We start from the raw sequence: 17,294 nt of genomic DNA on the forward strand, positions 1-17,294 counted from the left end.
TGAGTCAACGGTGACACAAGGCAACCTCAGGTGTGTCATGGCAGTACAGTGCCCCTTCGGGTTTTCAGTGACTGATTTTTTTCAGAAGTAAGTCCTCACCTCTTTCTTCTAGGTGTAGTGGAACCTCCAACCTTCGGGTTGGCAGCCGTAGAAACTTGCCGTCTGTGCCATCCAGAGCATGGACCGCTGACTGAGCAAGGTGCTGAGCCAGAAGAAGTTAGAAGCATTGGCAAATCAATGATGTGGCTCTTCCACCTCCATCTGGTGTCTCCTCCTGGCAACAGCAACTGGAGAGGATCAGATTTTGGCAAAATATAGCGCATAGAAGGTTTCTTTCACAAGGACTCCATCCCTAACAGGGGTGGAAGGAAGAAAAGATGATGCCAAGAGAGACTCCAATCCTCAAAGTTGAGCAAGACTGGGAATTGCACTGCTCTGAGGGCTGACTCGATGGGTCGCGGAGGTTTCGGGAGACACCACTCCTGTGGCTGATGGAATCTCATGTTGTGGTTGGCAAACGACTGTGATTCTGGTGGCTCTTCTGTTCCCAGGGTTATCTGGGGACGTGGGCATTCGTCAGAGGTAGAGAGGGCCAAGCAAAGGCCCATTGAATTGGGCAGTGAAGAGTCACCATAGGCGCAAGCTGAGAACTAGCCTGCTGTGTCCAAATGTTTTCAGATCCAGTGAGACTCGCCCTTAAGGTCAAGCTTAGGTATTGATGTTGCTGTCCCTCCCAAACCTACCAATGCATGACGTGCTCGCTACGTCTCAAGGAAACTAAAATCAGAAGTGAATGGTGTGGACTTCATAGTAGAGAGCGACAAAGCCCATATGGCTCATAGAGATGGCTGGGAGAAGTCCCCAGATGGCAGCTGGGCAGGATCAAAATTAGAATGTGGAACAACGAACATCAGACAGGACGCAGACTCGAACCAAATGGGTGTCTAACGTTTGGAAACCATTCAGCTGCATACATGGTGGAAGAGTTTGTCAGTCCCGGAGCCATCTCCTGTACACACGCCAACTCCCTTCAGTCTCGCTGACAATAGCTCTCCAAATAGAAGTTTCTCCGGTCTCTGATGCCAGAGCTTTCTCCAGCAGATGTAGGGCTTTGAATTCGTCCCTGGGTCAGTTAAGTCTCGTCAAGTTGTGTTTTCTTGAGTGGAAGAGAGAAATTGCTGAGGGGCTTCTATCCACCGGTCTCTACCCTGGAGGCCACCAAATTCCCTGACATCCGTCCCATGCCGGATATGGAATTGTAGCAGCACCTGCTCCATGAGCCTGTCACCCCCAGGCTGCTCCCTCGTTTGGTGGAGAATGTTCCATCTCTGGCGGGCCCGGCCTCCTCCTCCAGGTGGATTCCTCATGCCCTAGAAGGGCGGCTTAGCCACCGCTCAGAAGGACTGTAGGCTACCGGCCTTCCATTTCCCCTGCTTTGGGATCACAGCAGCCCATCTTCTGGAAATCTGGAAAAGCTTTACAACTTGAAAGAGAAATGGTTTCCTCGGGGTAATAATCCATTTGCCGTACGGGCAAGGGCGATACTACTATTAAATGTGTTTACCCCACCGAGTCAGCTGAAGTTCCTTGATTTTTCTCTAAAGACTATAATCAAACGCTGTCATTTAATTCAGCACAGATTCAGGAAGTGCAATTTGGAGTCTCACGGGTGGTCTGATACACACACGCACACCGTGTTGGCCATGGTAGATGGACCTTCCGAGCAGAAAGCACAAGACATCCAATATGATTTCTTTTTCTTTCCTCTGTAACATTGACGCATGAGACACAAAGCTTTGAGGTGGGAAACCCAATCCCCAAAGATGAAACGACCATCTCCTAGCTTATGCCTGCTCTTCTGAAACACATCTCTCCCTCAATGCACATGAAAAATGATATGACCTTTCCTCAGATATTTGAAAAACAAAAACTAGCATCACCCACTGGCAGGTCCAAGTTAGGCCCCTTCTTGGATGGCCAAACCGTTATAAAGCATCACCAAGCCCAGCACACAGGTTGTGTGGCCCTTTCTGTGCAGTTCGCAATTCCTTTTTTAAATGAACAATCATCATTTCTCAGCCATTATTGTGGGCTCGGGTTTACCTACTCATGTATTCCATGGCAACTGCATAGGATAAAGTAGAGAGGGAGCGGGGAAAGGTGTGCATACCGATCCGAAAGTTCAAATGAGGCCTGTTAGTATCTCTGTGCTACATCCGCTCAGCCCATGGGCCTGTGTCCGAAGCTGCAGTCGGATGGCCAGACGGAGAGTGTTATCTCTCTCAGCCACACAATGAGCACAGGGACAATGTGTGGCGAAAATACAGGCCGTTGCAACCCACAACTTTGTCCCAAACTAAGAGTTTTTAACCCTCACTGAACCAGTCGAATACCCGATTTCTCTCTTCACTCACTCGCCCCACAAATACAGACGCAGGCCACGTATATGCAGGCAGCAAGCCAGGCGTGTACATGTGATGGTGAGCAAAATACAGATGTATTCGGAGCAGACACATGTCCTTTGCAAAATATATTGATAGTGGTTCCCTCTCATCCCTGTGTCCCCCTTCATCTCAAAGTTCGTGGGCACGAGAAGAATCATATCTCGCCTTTGGTTACAACTATCTCTGTCTCCGTTCAAAGGTGAGGGGCAGAGGCAAAAGAATTAAAGTGCTCCTTATTCGAATGACTATTTCCTTAGCAGATGTCCCTGTGTGTACACATCCAGAAAATTCATCGGTAAGAGGAATGTATTCATTTATATTATGGTTCGTGTCTACGAGCAAACTAGTTCATATTGGACGTGTAAACATTTCAGACGGATTTCTCTATGGGTTTTTTTTAAAAGGTCTTTCATTCTTTGGGAAGTCAAAATGAAGTGCCAGGAAGAGATTCCTAAACACAGCTTTGGGACTTAATCTCCTGAATGAAATGACCCTAGTCAGGAAGCAGCGCTCTCTACCGTTTATAAAGCCATCTTAAAATAGGGTCTCTGAAAGGTACTATGTCTAATTTGGTTTCCAAGCCCCAAGTCTACTTTCTAAATTGGGTTTGCAGAGGAAGAAAGAAAATCCAAATATTTAATACCAAGTCTACCCTCCAACTTCATTTCCCCTTATGTTAAAACCAAGCCATTAGGAGGCCTTTTCCAAAGTGAAAATTAGAATGGTGGCAACTCTGGAAGCCAAGAGGAAGAGAATGCTTGTGCTTTTAAGTCTTTCTTGAAGGAAAGTCAAAAGTACACCCAGAGACACTGACTGAGTGGACTGCAGGAATCTACACCAGCACCAATACTTTAAAATACATGAATCAGATCTGAAATTCACCACACAAAAAAAACAACCAAAAAAACCTCACTACCATCGACTGGAGTAGATCTGCCTCAGTGAGCTTCCAGAATTGCAAGTCTCCACGGGAGTGGAGAGCCTTTTCCCATGGAGCAGCTGCTGAGCTCAAACCGCTGGCCCGAGGTCAGCCTTCTCTCACACGAACATCTCTTACATTCTCGAAGAATAAGATCTTACAGATTACAAATGGAGATTTTTTTTTAATGAAAAGGCAGTTCACTTTATAAATAGAAACTTATTTAATTCTCCATAGGCTTCTCTAACGATCTCAAGATGCATTTCCATATCTTTTCCTGGAGATTGATTTCTATATAAGAGATGGGCCGACAGAAAGCTCACAGTCCTCACATGGACGGACCCCCCATCAGACCCCCTCGGACCGTTGACCAGGGATGTGAATGGTCTTGCCCTCAGATAGTGCACTGGAAAGTGGATTACTGCAGACTAAAATCAAACAAAAAAGAAACAACCCTCACTGCCATTGAGTAGATCAGCAGTTCTCAACCGGGGGTAGTGAACCCTTTGAGGTTCGAATGACCGTTTCACAGGGGTCGCCTAAGACCATTGGAAAATACATATTTCTGATGGTCTTAGGTAGGAACCAAGACACTGCTCCTCTATCCGTCTCCAGGTGGGTCCGCCCACATGTAGATACACCCACATATGAGTACCCGGCGTGAGAGACTGTTTACCCATGCTACACCATGCTTCAAGACAAAATTTCATTTACTTGTAATTATAAATAAGTATTTCACAATATATAATTACATATTATTTTGTGATGAATCGCTATGCTTTAATTATGCTCGATTTGTAACAATGAAAATATATCTTGCATATCAGATATTTACATGATGATTCATAACAATAGCAAAATGACAGTTATGCAGCAACAAAAATAATTTTATGGTTGGGGGTCACCACTACATGAGTACCTGTATGTAAGGGTCACGGCATGAGGAAGGTTGAGAACCACTGGAGTAGATGCTGACTCCTAGCGCCCCTATCGGACAGAGAAGAACCGCCCCTGTGAGTTTCTGAGACCGGAACTCTTTACAGAGTAGGACGCCTTTTGTTTCTCCCACAGCAGGTAGAGTAAGGTTACAATGTTACAGATTATCATTTGTTTTCCCTTTGGGCCCATTTTTCATCTGTTTTAGCTTCTATTGTCTTCTGCTGTCCTTAAATTGAGGTTTCCTTGTGTTTGATTTTGTTATAGCTGTTGGTTTGGGGGTATGGCCTTCTGTGTATGAAATCCAGGCTAGATCACTCTATAGAGACATTAACTGGATTACTAGTCCCGTAGAGGAGGTGGGGGGAGTGATGAGGAACTAATCATAATGGAGAATGAAGAAAAGGCTCTCACATGGATTGTGTTGGTGATCGCATGGTTCTTTTTAATACATTTTAACTCATTGAATTATATGGTACATGAATTGTATGCCAATAGATCTGTTTTAGTTTTTTTTAAAGACTCTGCTGTGATAATCATTGAATTTTTAAAAAAAGCAAAATTGTTCTAACAAGTACAGCAGTTTTTCACATGTCTGTCTGACAGGTTTATTCTTGAGGAAATGTCAACATCAAAAATTTTGCAGTAGAAGACAATTTTCCCATAGATGTTGATCTAATTAGATAGTCGTTGTCTGATTAAAGGCCTTAAAAATAAAATTACGACAAGCTCCCTATTCCATTGCCTAGAAAGCACATAGCTAGAACCCTGGCTGTATGCACTGAACTGGTAGCCACCAGCAAGGTGAGAGGTTCAAACCTACCAGCCACTCGAAAGGATCGTGTGAGTCAGAAATAACTCAAGGTCAGTGAGTTTTCTGTCATTGTTGTGGAAAGCATATACTAAGCACTCAGCAATACAGTCTTTAAATTCTTAAATTATTTTTAGAAGACAGATTAGTAGCAGATTTAACGTAAAAGTTTATATTTAATGATTTTTAAAGATATATATCATCTTACTTACTTCCTCCCTTGCAGAACAGAAATGAAACACAGAGTGCAGGAACACTTATCTCACCCACCCAGGAGCCCCGGTGGTACTTTTGGGTGCATGAGCTGCTAACCAGAAGTTCTGCAGTTTAAACCCACCAGCCACTCTGAGGGAGGAAGATTAGGCTGTCTTCTTCTCCTGTAAAGATCTGCAGTCTCAGAATCTTGGTATGGAGTCACAGTGGCTGGAATTGAGTCATTGGCGGGGGGAGGGGGAGCGAGGGGGTAGGGTATCTGAACCATGAAGCATCCAGCAATAAAACAGCAGGCTGCACTTCTTACATCCCAACAATACAAAACCCAAACCCACTGCCATCAAGTCAACTCTGACTCACAGCGATCCTATGGAGGATTTCTGAGGCTGGTGATCTTTATGGGAGCAGACTGCCTCATCTTTCCTCTGAGGGACAGCTGGTGGGTTTGAACTGCCAAACTTGAGGTGAGCCGCTCAACGCTCACCCCCTAGACTCGATCTTGGTGAAGAATCCAACACATAGTGATTCGTGGTCACTGCAGGGGTCCTAACGGAACCTCTTGTGACCATTTGCTATGGTGTGTTGTGAAAGGAACACTTTCTCAGCTCCATCCCACAACAAGGGAGGCTGAACCCGGCTTTCTGGGGTTGCTTTCCTGACGGATGGTCTCACACAGGAGATGTGCAGAACAAGCGCGGTTTTTTTAAAATGTACGTGAAAACAGAACCCCAGAGATGACATCTAAGTGTATGCCTAGGGCCATGTTGGCCACTCTACAAATGGGAGTGGGGGGTGACATCATTTTTTGGGGGGGAGGGTGGAGTTATGTTTTTATGAGGCCCATCTATGGTGCCTCGCACACAGTCTTTGGCTAAAACAGTGAGTTTAACTCGGTAAACGTTCACTTTGGGTCTTTCCTTTGCTATTTCTTTGCCGGTGAAAACTGTTCTTTTTCTGCCTCTCTTTATTGGCCTGAGTTACAGCTCGGCGGTTGCTTCCAATCTGTCACAATGCCACCTGAGGGGACACCTGCTGCTATGCCAACACCACCCCTCACGCCGCTTCCTTGTTTCATAGCCAGACGCTGTCACGCACATTCCACACAAGATCATCCCGGACTGCTGTGACAACACCCACAGACATGCAGCTTCAGGCTCCTCCTGTCTGTCCTCTTCTTGTCTGCCAACCCGTCTTCGCTCCCGCCTCCCTAACCCGCACGACCGAGCGAGCGTCCTGGGTCCCTGACCGCCTTCCTCACTTTGTGCACGCGCTGTGCCCAGCAGCTTCCAAAAGACGCCACCAGCCACAGAATCTCAATGGTCCCTAAGCAGCACTGCTCCTTCCCCCTCCCCCCCACGCCTGGAAGTACTCACACCAAGTTGGACTTTTTTATTTAACCCCTCAGTCTGCAGCCAATAGACAGCCATCTTCAGGGGGCTGCTGGGTAAACACAGGAAGCCCCAAGCCAGGACTGATTTATCGCATCAGTCACCAAGGTCCGGTTCCTCGCACGCGCCTGGCTCCTGTTACACTAGCCAAGGGGGGGTCACTCGGGTCACACAGGACCTCACGAAGTTTGTGTGGCGAATAATAGCTGTTCTGTAGAAGGGCTACTGATCACCACGCCTGTCTAGACAGGCAAAGGTACTTATTGATATATAGTCTTAGCAGGCACAAACTGGATTTTCTTTAAAAAGGAGGAGAAGAGATCTCTTTCTCAGCCTGCCCTCGGCTACATCAACCCTTCTGGAAATCCTTCGGAAGAAGTGGCTTGGGGGTCAAGCTTACATTCAGAAAGAAATGAGTACCAAAGGGGGGGATAGGGGGTCGCCACGGCGGCATTTGTCAAATTACCTAGAAGCCTTCAAGATATCATTTGTGCTCAGTTGAAGAAAGGATCCCCCTTTCAGAGAAGAGTATAGGAAAGGCCAACAGGAAGCCAGGAGTTTGAACCCACGCTGTCAAGGTTATGAAGAAGACGCTGCTGCTGCTGCTGCTGCTGCTGCTGCTGCTGCTGCTGCTGCTGCTGCTGCTGCTGCTGCGGATTCCAACGCCTGCAGGCCCTCCGAGCACACAGGGAGACGCCGCCGGGCCTCGCAACTGTTCCTAGTCTGAGCCCATTGTTGCAGCCAGGACGTCCATCCAGCTGTTGATGAAGGCCTGCCTCTCTTTCGCTGGCCCTCTGCTTTACCAAACATGATGTCCTTCTCCAGGGTCTGGTCTCTTCCGACAACATGTCCAAAGCGTGTAAGACGAAGTCTCGCCGTCCTTGCCTCTAAGGAGCACTCTGGCTGTACTTCCAAGACAGATTGGTTTGTCCTTTTGGAGGTCGGTGGTATTTTCACCACTTTCCTGTCAGTCTGTCGTACTGTGGTGGCTTGTGGGTCGCCGTGAGGCTGGCAGCTATGTCCCTGGCTATGTCAAATGCCCGTGGGGTCACCATTAGTGAACAGGTTTCAGGGGAGCTCCTAGATGAAGAGCAGGCGACAAACAAGGAATGGGCTGCCTTCCTGGGAGGAAGGAGCCGCTAATAACCTGTGCATCGTGACTGCAACCAATGAGCAGGAATTCAGAAGTTTCTGGCTTCCATTTCCAGGCGCACCAGCCTCTCGAACAGATCGCCCTGGGGTCGGCACTTATTGCTTTTCTTACTGCCTCTACAATCCCGAGGACACCAGGGGAAAGAGGTCTTGGTGGAACTTGGTGCTTCAAATAGCACAGTGACAGTGGAAGGGAAATGTGGTTGTTATATAATTGTCAATTTGAGAGGATTATGAGTGAAGGGGTGGAGTCTAGTCTGTCAATCAGATCATAGCCAATGAGGCTTCTGGGTGGGCATGGCCTTCTCCTGAGAATTCTAGGAATTTCCAGTATTTCCTCCTTGGAGGTGGGAGACTCTGCTCACACCCTGGGAGACATAGGAGCTGACAAGACACATGGACCCACCCTGATGCAGAGAACCCTGCCAGCGCTGAGATGTTTCCAATGACACTGGATCCAAAGACTTCCTACCCACTGGCCTGTGATCTTCTACATTTGGCATCATTGCATGTGTTTCCTGAGTGAAGAGCACTTTATAGATTGGTATCGGATATATGAGCTAATATCTGGGTTATGGTCTTGATCTGGACTGGGATGGGATGTTTTCTCAACGTTCAATTGCTTTTGTATATAAATCTCTTATACACATATGAGTCTCCTTAGATTTGTTTCTCTAGTCTACCCAGACTCACACAGGAAATATTTCACTGGGGATAAACTGGCTCACTAAGATTTGTAACACAAAATGGACATTATCTCTGAATGACCCAAATGCCTGAGGAGAGCGTGGTGGTGATGCAGTGAGAGAAAGTAGCCTTCCACACAGCTGACCCTGGTTCAAATCCCAAAAGTATCACATGTGGAGGCTTATAAGCTTCTGAGACTGAATAGGCTTCAACAGCGCCTAAGACAAAATAAGTAAAAAGGTCTGAAAATTGTGTCCCAACAATGAGTTGATGGAAACCCTACAGTTCCACATGGAAGATGCACACCAGCCTGCGTGATCACGAGGTGCCGAAGGGACCAGTTATCAGGCATCAAAGAAAGAAATCTCACATCATTGTGTGTTCACCTCGCTGATATGATCACTGAAGACAAATGGGTGCATAAGCAAATGTGGCGAAGAAAGCAGATGGTGCCCGGCTATCAAAAGATATAGCATCTGGGGTCTTAAAGGCTTGAAGGTAAACTAGCTGAGAAGCATCAAAGCCCACATGGAAGAAGCACACCAGCCTGCATGATCACAAGGTGGCGAAGGGATCAGGTATCAGGCATCATCAGAACAAAAAATCGTATCATTGTGCGTGAGGAGGGCAGAGTGGAGTGGAGAACCAAAGCCCATTTGTAGGCTATTGGACATCCCCTTACAGAAGGGCTTCATGGAGGAGATGAGCCAGTCAGGGTGCAATGTAGCAACGATGAAACATAGAACTTTCCTCTAGTTCCTAAATGTTTCCTCCCCCGGAACTATCATGATCCCAATTCTACCTTACAAATATGGCAAGACCAGAGGATGTACACTGGTACAGATAGGAACTAGAAACACAGGAAATCCAGGGCGGATGATCCATTCAGGACCAGTGGTGTGAATGGCAATACTGGGAGGGTGGGTTGGAAAGGGGGAACCGATTACAAGAATCTACATATAACCTCCTCCCTGGGGGATGGACAACAGAAAAGTAGGTGAAGGGAGACGTCGGACAGGGAAAGATATGACAAAATAATAATTTATAAATTATCAAGAGTCAATGAGGGAGTGGGGAGCGGAGAGGGAGGGGAAAAAATGAGGACCTGATGCCAGGGCTTAGGTGGAGAGCAAAGGTTTTGAGAATGATGAGGGCAATGAATGTACAAATATGCTTTACACAATTGATGTATGTATGAGCCCCTAATAAAATGAATCAAAAAAGAAAACCCTATGGCTCACAGGGGTCCAGTCCTGAGGATGATACAGGACCTCGTTCCTGTCATGGAGCCAAGTCCATGACAAAAGATTCCCCAAAGAGCCTGGTAAAGGCTGTGACCCAACCCTCTAATGGGGGAACTGCTTCTCTCTCCCAAGTCACAGAAACTCAAGGGGAAGCGAACTCCATGTGCGCCCACTTTAAGGCAGGTGGTCAGAGGTGCTTTCTCTCCAGGGAGAGACTTGCAAAGAGTCGGCAATCCTGATGTCCAAGAACCTTGACATCAATGAGGAGACCCCAGGCAACGTGGTACCCTCCAGAAGTAGAAGAAGGATTCCTGGCACCTGTACTAGAGCTTCAATTCTGAGCACTCCATTTGCAGAAGGCGATGGATGACGGTGCGGACCCAAAATCCACTTGCAGGGATCCCACCCAGATTAAGCTTCCAGTGACTTCCTTCTGATCATCAACCAAGACTGTAGATCAGCTCGGTTTCAGGCAGAGGACATCAGGAAGTGGATTACCACCACCCCTGCCAGCCAGCCCAGGGAGGGGCAGGCTCTCTTCAGGCTTTGCCTGGGTGTGTCCTTCATGGAGATCATCATGCCAGGGACAGTGCTGGGGGTCTCACAGTCGAGCCAAGCCCTATCAGCCATTCATTCACTGACTGCCTTGGTCAGAAGACTCAGAATTGAACTTGCAACCTTGCTCTTCTAACATAAAGTATTGTCCCTATCATGGTTTGGTTCCAGGTTCACAGTCCCACCTGTAACCGTGATGTTCGGTCTGACACCAATCGTGCTTCTGTGACAATTTCCCTTGCTCTCCCAGGTCCTTTTCAAAGCTCAGAATCTCTCGGCAAACCCTGGGATGCCGTTTTGCCTTGTGCTGATGGTCTCCCTGATCTGTAAGGTGTACCTTCGTCTTTGCCGCATTTGAGACTTAATAAACGTTCTCCTTATGCTGTATTTGAGATCGAGGTCTCTTTTGTACCCCAAAACACATCCAAACGCAGAACAAATTTGCTTGTGTTCCTCTCCCTAGAAACAGAATTTACAGAGCTTTTCCTGTGGTTCTATTAAACGTTCCCACCAAGGAAAATTAAAACGGAGCTCCATGAGAAGCTGTGCCCAGATTGAAGACTTGTCTCTGCCATTAAGAGCCAAACAAAAGGTGACACGCACATGTTGTCAGGGGAGACCAGTCCCTGGAGAAGGAGAGCATGCTTGGGAAAGTGGAGGGGCAGCAAAAAAGAGGAAGGTCCTGGACCAGATGGACCGACACAGAGGCTGCAACAATGGCATCAAGCACAGGAACAAGTGTGAGGATGGCGCAAGACAGTGCTTTTTCGTTCTGTGATGCATAAGGTCACTATGGGCCGGAACCAACTCAACAGCACCTAACAACAATAACAAGGATCAAATTGACTAACTTCCTAAGGAAAAATTTGATATGTTCAATTTATTGAAAATGAGTGAATTAAGTAAAGCAGTTAGTGACCATTGTTTTCACATTATTTTTATGATAAATTGTGTCAAGTTCTGTCAGTTGGGACAATGTAGCACTTTGAAGAGAGGACTTTCTAGGTCCTGAAAGCTTGCATTCTGTGCAGAAGTTTCTGATGGATACAGTGTGACGGGCCACACTGCTGTATCTTGCTCCTGGTGGCACTGAAAGATGTGAATTTTTCATCCTGAACCAGAACAAAGTTACTGAACTTAACTGACAGCCTCTTGGTGCCCTTATCAAATAGAAACAGTATAGAAGTGGGAGAGAAAAGATTGTAAGGCAGGAGGGGAGAGACTTGATTTTAGACCAATCTGGAGAAAAATGTAGTCCAATTGAAGACATTAAAAATGCCTTTCCTTTATGTTCAATCCGTGCAAACAGCATGTTCGGTGCTTCCACGTTCTTGTCTTCCTCCGGCTCATCACTGAAAGGGGGTGAATGGATGGATGGAGTGTGCTCACATGACCACTGTGACTTCTAGAGAAGAGAATCACACAGCGCCCCCTGGTCCCTGGCTGTCCTTGACCAACGGAACAACAGGTATCGCAAGCAGCCAGTGGGGACAATTCTATACAAACAACCTGTATGTGCAGATTGTTTCCCCAAATAAAACACCATCACAGAAACACTGTATAGTTGGGCAAATACAAAATGGCCAAAGTGTGCTAAGGAGCTATTTCAACAGAAATAGCCCACTGTATTTTGCTGGGCGATGTTTTTTGGTTTTGTTTTTAAACTAAATGCACTCACTCTTGAATTCATCTGTGGCCAAAGAACCACTTTTTGTTTTCTTCCCCAATTAGCATGCAGGGGTTTCCCACTGGATTAAGAAAAGTGAGATGCAAAGTCACTGGCCACTGTCTTGCGTAACAAACCAAAGTCTTTTGACATCAGTGAGAAAATCCCTGAGGAATGTGAAGGACAGACAGTGATGCCTGGGCTGGGTGTGAAATTCCACCGCATTAACTCTTTGAGATGCTGGCTCCTTCTGTTCTATTTCTGGAGGATCACAAGGACCATGAAACTAGATTGGAACATTATGCCTCAGGCTCCACTGTTGTGGGAACTTGATCCTTTCCAGATCTCCCAAGCACGCAGTACTTAAGTGAGCAAGTTTTAAGGCATGACAGATCGCCTACATATATGAAGAGTGTCCAGGTAAGTAATTCACATGCACAATTCAAAGTAAAAATTCCAACCTCTTGTGTGTGGCTCTTTGGGCCTTACTGTGACTTGAGAAAAGCTGACCGTAGGAAATGTTTTCCAGTGGGAAACTGAGACAACAAAGCCATGCTCCCATGATGCTCCTGCAGACAGGGATGGAGGACCTCTGGATTACTTTACTGGGCCAATTCGTTTAGAATGTTGTCAGGAAGGAGCAGGAGCAGGGGTCATCCAGACTGGGAGAGAGGGATTATTTGTGTTTCTAACGCCCATCTTTACCCTTGCCTCTTTCCATCACCAGTCCACCCACCCTCCCTCACTCCCATCCCCAGCCAAGGAGCCACAGGAACACAGGATCTGAAGTTACACAAGGAACGTTACACAAAGGACAGGCTCCTCTGTGTCTGAAAACCCCTTTCAGGAACCAAGGGCAACAACAGTTACATTTTACAGGCACCCAGACGAGCACGATTAGACAGTGCAAAAAGCCAACGATACACTCGGTCACTTTTAGCTACTGCGATTAATTCACACAGGCACAGCATTCAGGCAGCAGTCGCCAGGCAGGACAGGAACATAATCTCCCCGTTACCAGTTCAGGAGCCCCTGCGTGGCGCTGACCCCGGGGCCTCAGAGGAAAGGCTTCAGAGACATCGGCCATTAGAAACCCAAGGAGCACTGTTCTACTCTGACATAGATGGACTTACATGCACTGGAGTTGGTTCCATGGCAACTGGAGAAGTAACGATATGGATGGATGGATGGATGGATGGATGGATGGATGGATGGATGGATGGATGGATGGATGGATGGATACATACGTACATACATACATGATAGAGAGATACATAGATAGATATAGATATAAAACTTTTTATTGTGCATTAGGTCAAGATGTGTACATCATAGTTTTACACTCAACCATTCATACACATCCTGATCCAACCCACCCATGGCAACACCCTCAATGTACCACCTCTTCCTTCCTGTGTTTCAGGTTTCCTCCTCCTCTGGCCACACATACCCTCTGAACTCTGTCTTTGGGTAAAAGCTAATGGTACTCAACCTTCCTCATGCCACGACCCTTTCATACAGTTCCTCGTGTGGTGGTGACCCCCCACCATAACATTATTTCCGTTGTTACTTCATCACTGTCATTTTGCTACTGTGATGAATCAGGCGACCCCTGTGAGAGGATCACTCGTAATACCAAAGCGGTCACAACCCATAGGTTGAGAACCGCTGTAAATGGCTGATCATTCTAATGTGGAGATGTGTTCAGTTCCAGACGTGACAGATAAGGTCCAGAGTTGGGGGTTCCTACCTATCTCAGTCTGACCTAGAAGCCTGTTTCTCCTTCCTGATCCTGAGCAGTGGGTAGTGGTAGCCGAGCACCGTGCAGTTCTTCCAGCCTCGGGGTTAAAGAAACTGAGGTTGGTGTGACCCCTTCATCCATTTGGATGAATTGTTTCCATGTGTCTCCCCATCATCATCACTTTCCTTTCCTCTGGATGGAGGAAGACTGGTCGCTACACTGTAGATTGCCTCGCAAGAGCTTTCAAAACCTCGGCTGCTGGTCATCCTTGAGGACTTTATTATGCCCACGACTTCATGCCACCTGAAAAGATGGGCAGCCCCACAGCCCGCCGCTCAATCCCTCAAAGTATTTGCTTCTGTCTGAGAAGTTTTCATCACGTTGTCCCCTGTGTGCGCCACCACACTGGTGGATATACTTGCAGCAGAAGGAAAGGCACATCTACAAAGATGCTCTGTGGGAGTGAGACAGCAAAGGACCCTCCCACTCTCCCACTGCCACCTTTTCAGTCTGCACATCCATCCAAAGCATCTCCTCGAAGGCCCCGACGTTGCAAGATTGTGTACAGAACAGGATTTGCCCCTGGGCAGCTGGAGGAAACTTACTCAGCCTTGTCTTTGCAATCGAGTTCAGCCAGGGGAAGCAAGCTCTTTTGAAATCCAATAGTCCTAGATTCAACTTCCAAGTTTATCACTTAACTACTCAGTACGTAGCCCCGAGGAGATGATTTAACTTCTTCGCCTGAATTCCCTCATTTGTAACATGCAAATACTGATCAGAGCTACTTTACAGGGTTGAGGACAGACAGACTATGATTTCATGAGACAAAAGAGAAATCCATTTAAGAGTCTGACACAAATCATTATACTTAACCGTCTCCAGCCTGTCAGTTTGTCCAGCTATGCTGGCTTACGTGTTGTTCTGATGCTGGAGGGGCTAACACCAGTACTTCCCACACCGGCACGGTTACCCATGGTGGGCAGGTCTCAGAGCGTCCAGACGCAGACAGTCTGGGAAGAAAGGGCTGAAGGGCTACTTTCAGAAAGTAGCCAGTGAACACCCTACAGAAGAGTCTGCGAGAGTGCTCAGGGGTGAGGCCCCTAGGTTGGAAGGCAAACAAACTGAACATTGGTCACAAGAGTGGACTGGACATTTTGATACGAATGAGGGGGGGTCAGAATGGAGACCAAAAGCCCATCTGTAGACAATTGGACATCCCCCCACAGAATGGGTTACAAGGAAGGAATAAGCCAGCCAGGGTACAGTATAGCACCCACGAAACACACATTCCTTTAATTCTTTAATGCTTCCTCTTCCTCCCCACCCCCACCCCTATCATGACTCCAGAGCTATCTTACAAATTTGGCTAAACCAGAGCATGCATGTACACTGGTACACATAAGAGCTCTCAACACACAGAATCCAGGACAGATAAACCCCTCAGGACCAATAATGATACGAGTAGGGATACCAGGAGGGTAGGGGGAAGGTAGGTGGAGAAGGGGGAGGAAGAGGGAATCAATCACAATGATCGACAAATAATCCCAACACACACACACACACACACAGGGTGACAAACAATAGAAACCTGGGTGAAGGGAGCCAGCGGATGGTGTAAACTATGAAAATAAAAATAACTTATAAATTATCAAGGGTTCACAAGGGGCGGAGGGTAGGAAGGGAGGGGGAATAAAAAGGAGCTGATACCAAGGACTCAAGTAGAAAGAAAATGTTTTGAGAATGATGATGGCAACATATGTACAAATGTGCTTCACACAATGGATGGATGGATGGATGGACTATGATAAGAGTTGAACGAGCCCCCAGTAACATGACTTATAAATAAATAAGTGGAACATGAAAAAGGGTGGACTCGAGCAGACCATGGACCCTGACTATGGGGCAGCCCCTAGCCGGGGCGCCTGGCTTTGTCCGTTGGCTTGGCATGCGCGGGAACTGAGTCCACGGCCATAATGATCATTGTTATTGAAATTATTAAAGTCTTGGTTTTCTTCTCTTCAGCCGTTAATCAGCACTTGCCAAAACAATCACCCCCAAATTCATAAGAGCACAAGGAGGGATTTGTAAGTTAAGAAAAGTGGTTTGACACAGTCCTAACCATGGGACATGGTCCCTGTGGAATAGAACAAGTGATGAGTCACATGAATAGGAAACAGACAAATGGCAGGATTCAATAAAACCTTTGTCAAGTTAGCTGTGATGGCTATACCAAGATTGTGTGTGTGTGTGTGTGTGTGTGTGCAAGTTAATGTAAAGTCAGCTCAACAAGTCGGTCCTTGGTGTCCACAGGCTCTATTCAACCACATCGACTAAAAACACTCAGGGTTGGGGGTGGGGACAAAACAATGTAGGCAGTCAACGCAGTCCCTCACAGGCTGAGAGGGAGTGTGGAATGCTGGTGGGATAGCACTTCAACATTGCATTAAGCATCCCAAGAACTATTCAGATGAGTTAAAGAGTGACGTGAAATCATTTATTGCAGTTCTTCTATCCATGTCTTTGTAATTCCACCAAATGATTGACTTACTGACCTGACCGGATATCGATGAGCTGTAGAGGGCTGTGAACTTGAGGGCTGATCAGTTTTATCATCCTGCTGATCCTAAGAGTGAACCATCCCCAAAGCAGGGAGAGGAACCCCACTACCATCCAGAAAGAAAAGGCACCAGCCAAGCATGTGCGACATCCCTGCCTCAAGTGGTAGAAGCGCCAGAGGCGCCAGAGGCCCACGCACCTGGACCAGGAGACAGAGCAGGGAAGCAGCGCTGAGACCGGAGGCAGAATGGCTGGTGGGCTTCCTAGCTCCAGGAAGCAGAGGTCAGCACCTCACGTGGCTGAGGGAGCTAATACTGAGAGGCATGTCTGGCGGCATGACTGAGAAGACGCCCTGCAGACAAAAGAACTGTATCCTTATCATTGTGTAACCTGCCGGCTTCCCTCACAAACTCCCACACTCAGGAGAACCACCTCTGAGTTCTGCTTGCCTATTGCAACCAATGACTGAAGCCAGAAAAGAAGCAGCGTGTCTTGGGAGTGACCGCTGGTGTCCAAGTAGGGTAGAGAAGAGGGTATCCAATTCATAGAAATGGTCACTGGGTAGATGTGGGGTTAGAACCAGTTTCCCCCTTCCAGCCTAAAGAGGTCAGACGGCCCCCATGCCTTGTTCACAAGGGAGACAGGAGGATGTGTGTGGGTTAGATGCAAATATTAAGGGTATAAGTTAAATGCAAATATTAAGGTATTTTATATGCAAGATGTTTCCATGCACACATTTCAATATCTGAGATGGTCCCAGAACCAATCATCCAGTGATACCAAGATATGACTTTAAATGTATATAGTATTTATATACATACACACACAATAATTGTCATCATATATATACACACAAAAATAGTCATCATATATATATACATATATATAAATCACTTTCATGCTTTACGCTGAGCTAAAATACAATGAAGTCCTATAGAAACCAGGAAACACTGTGTCAATAGGGAATATTTATTGGGTGCTT

This window comes from Tenrec ecaudatus, chromosome 3 (genome assembly GCF_050624435.1).
Source record: "Tenrec ecaudatus isolate mTenEca1 chromosome 3, mTenEca1.hap1, whole genome shotgun sequence".
Classification (NCBI taxonomy): Eukaryota; Metazoa; Chordata; class Mammalia; order Afrosoricida; family Tenrecidae; genus Tenrec; species Tenrec ecaudatus.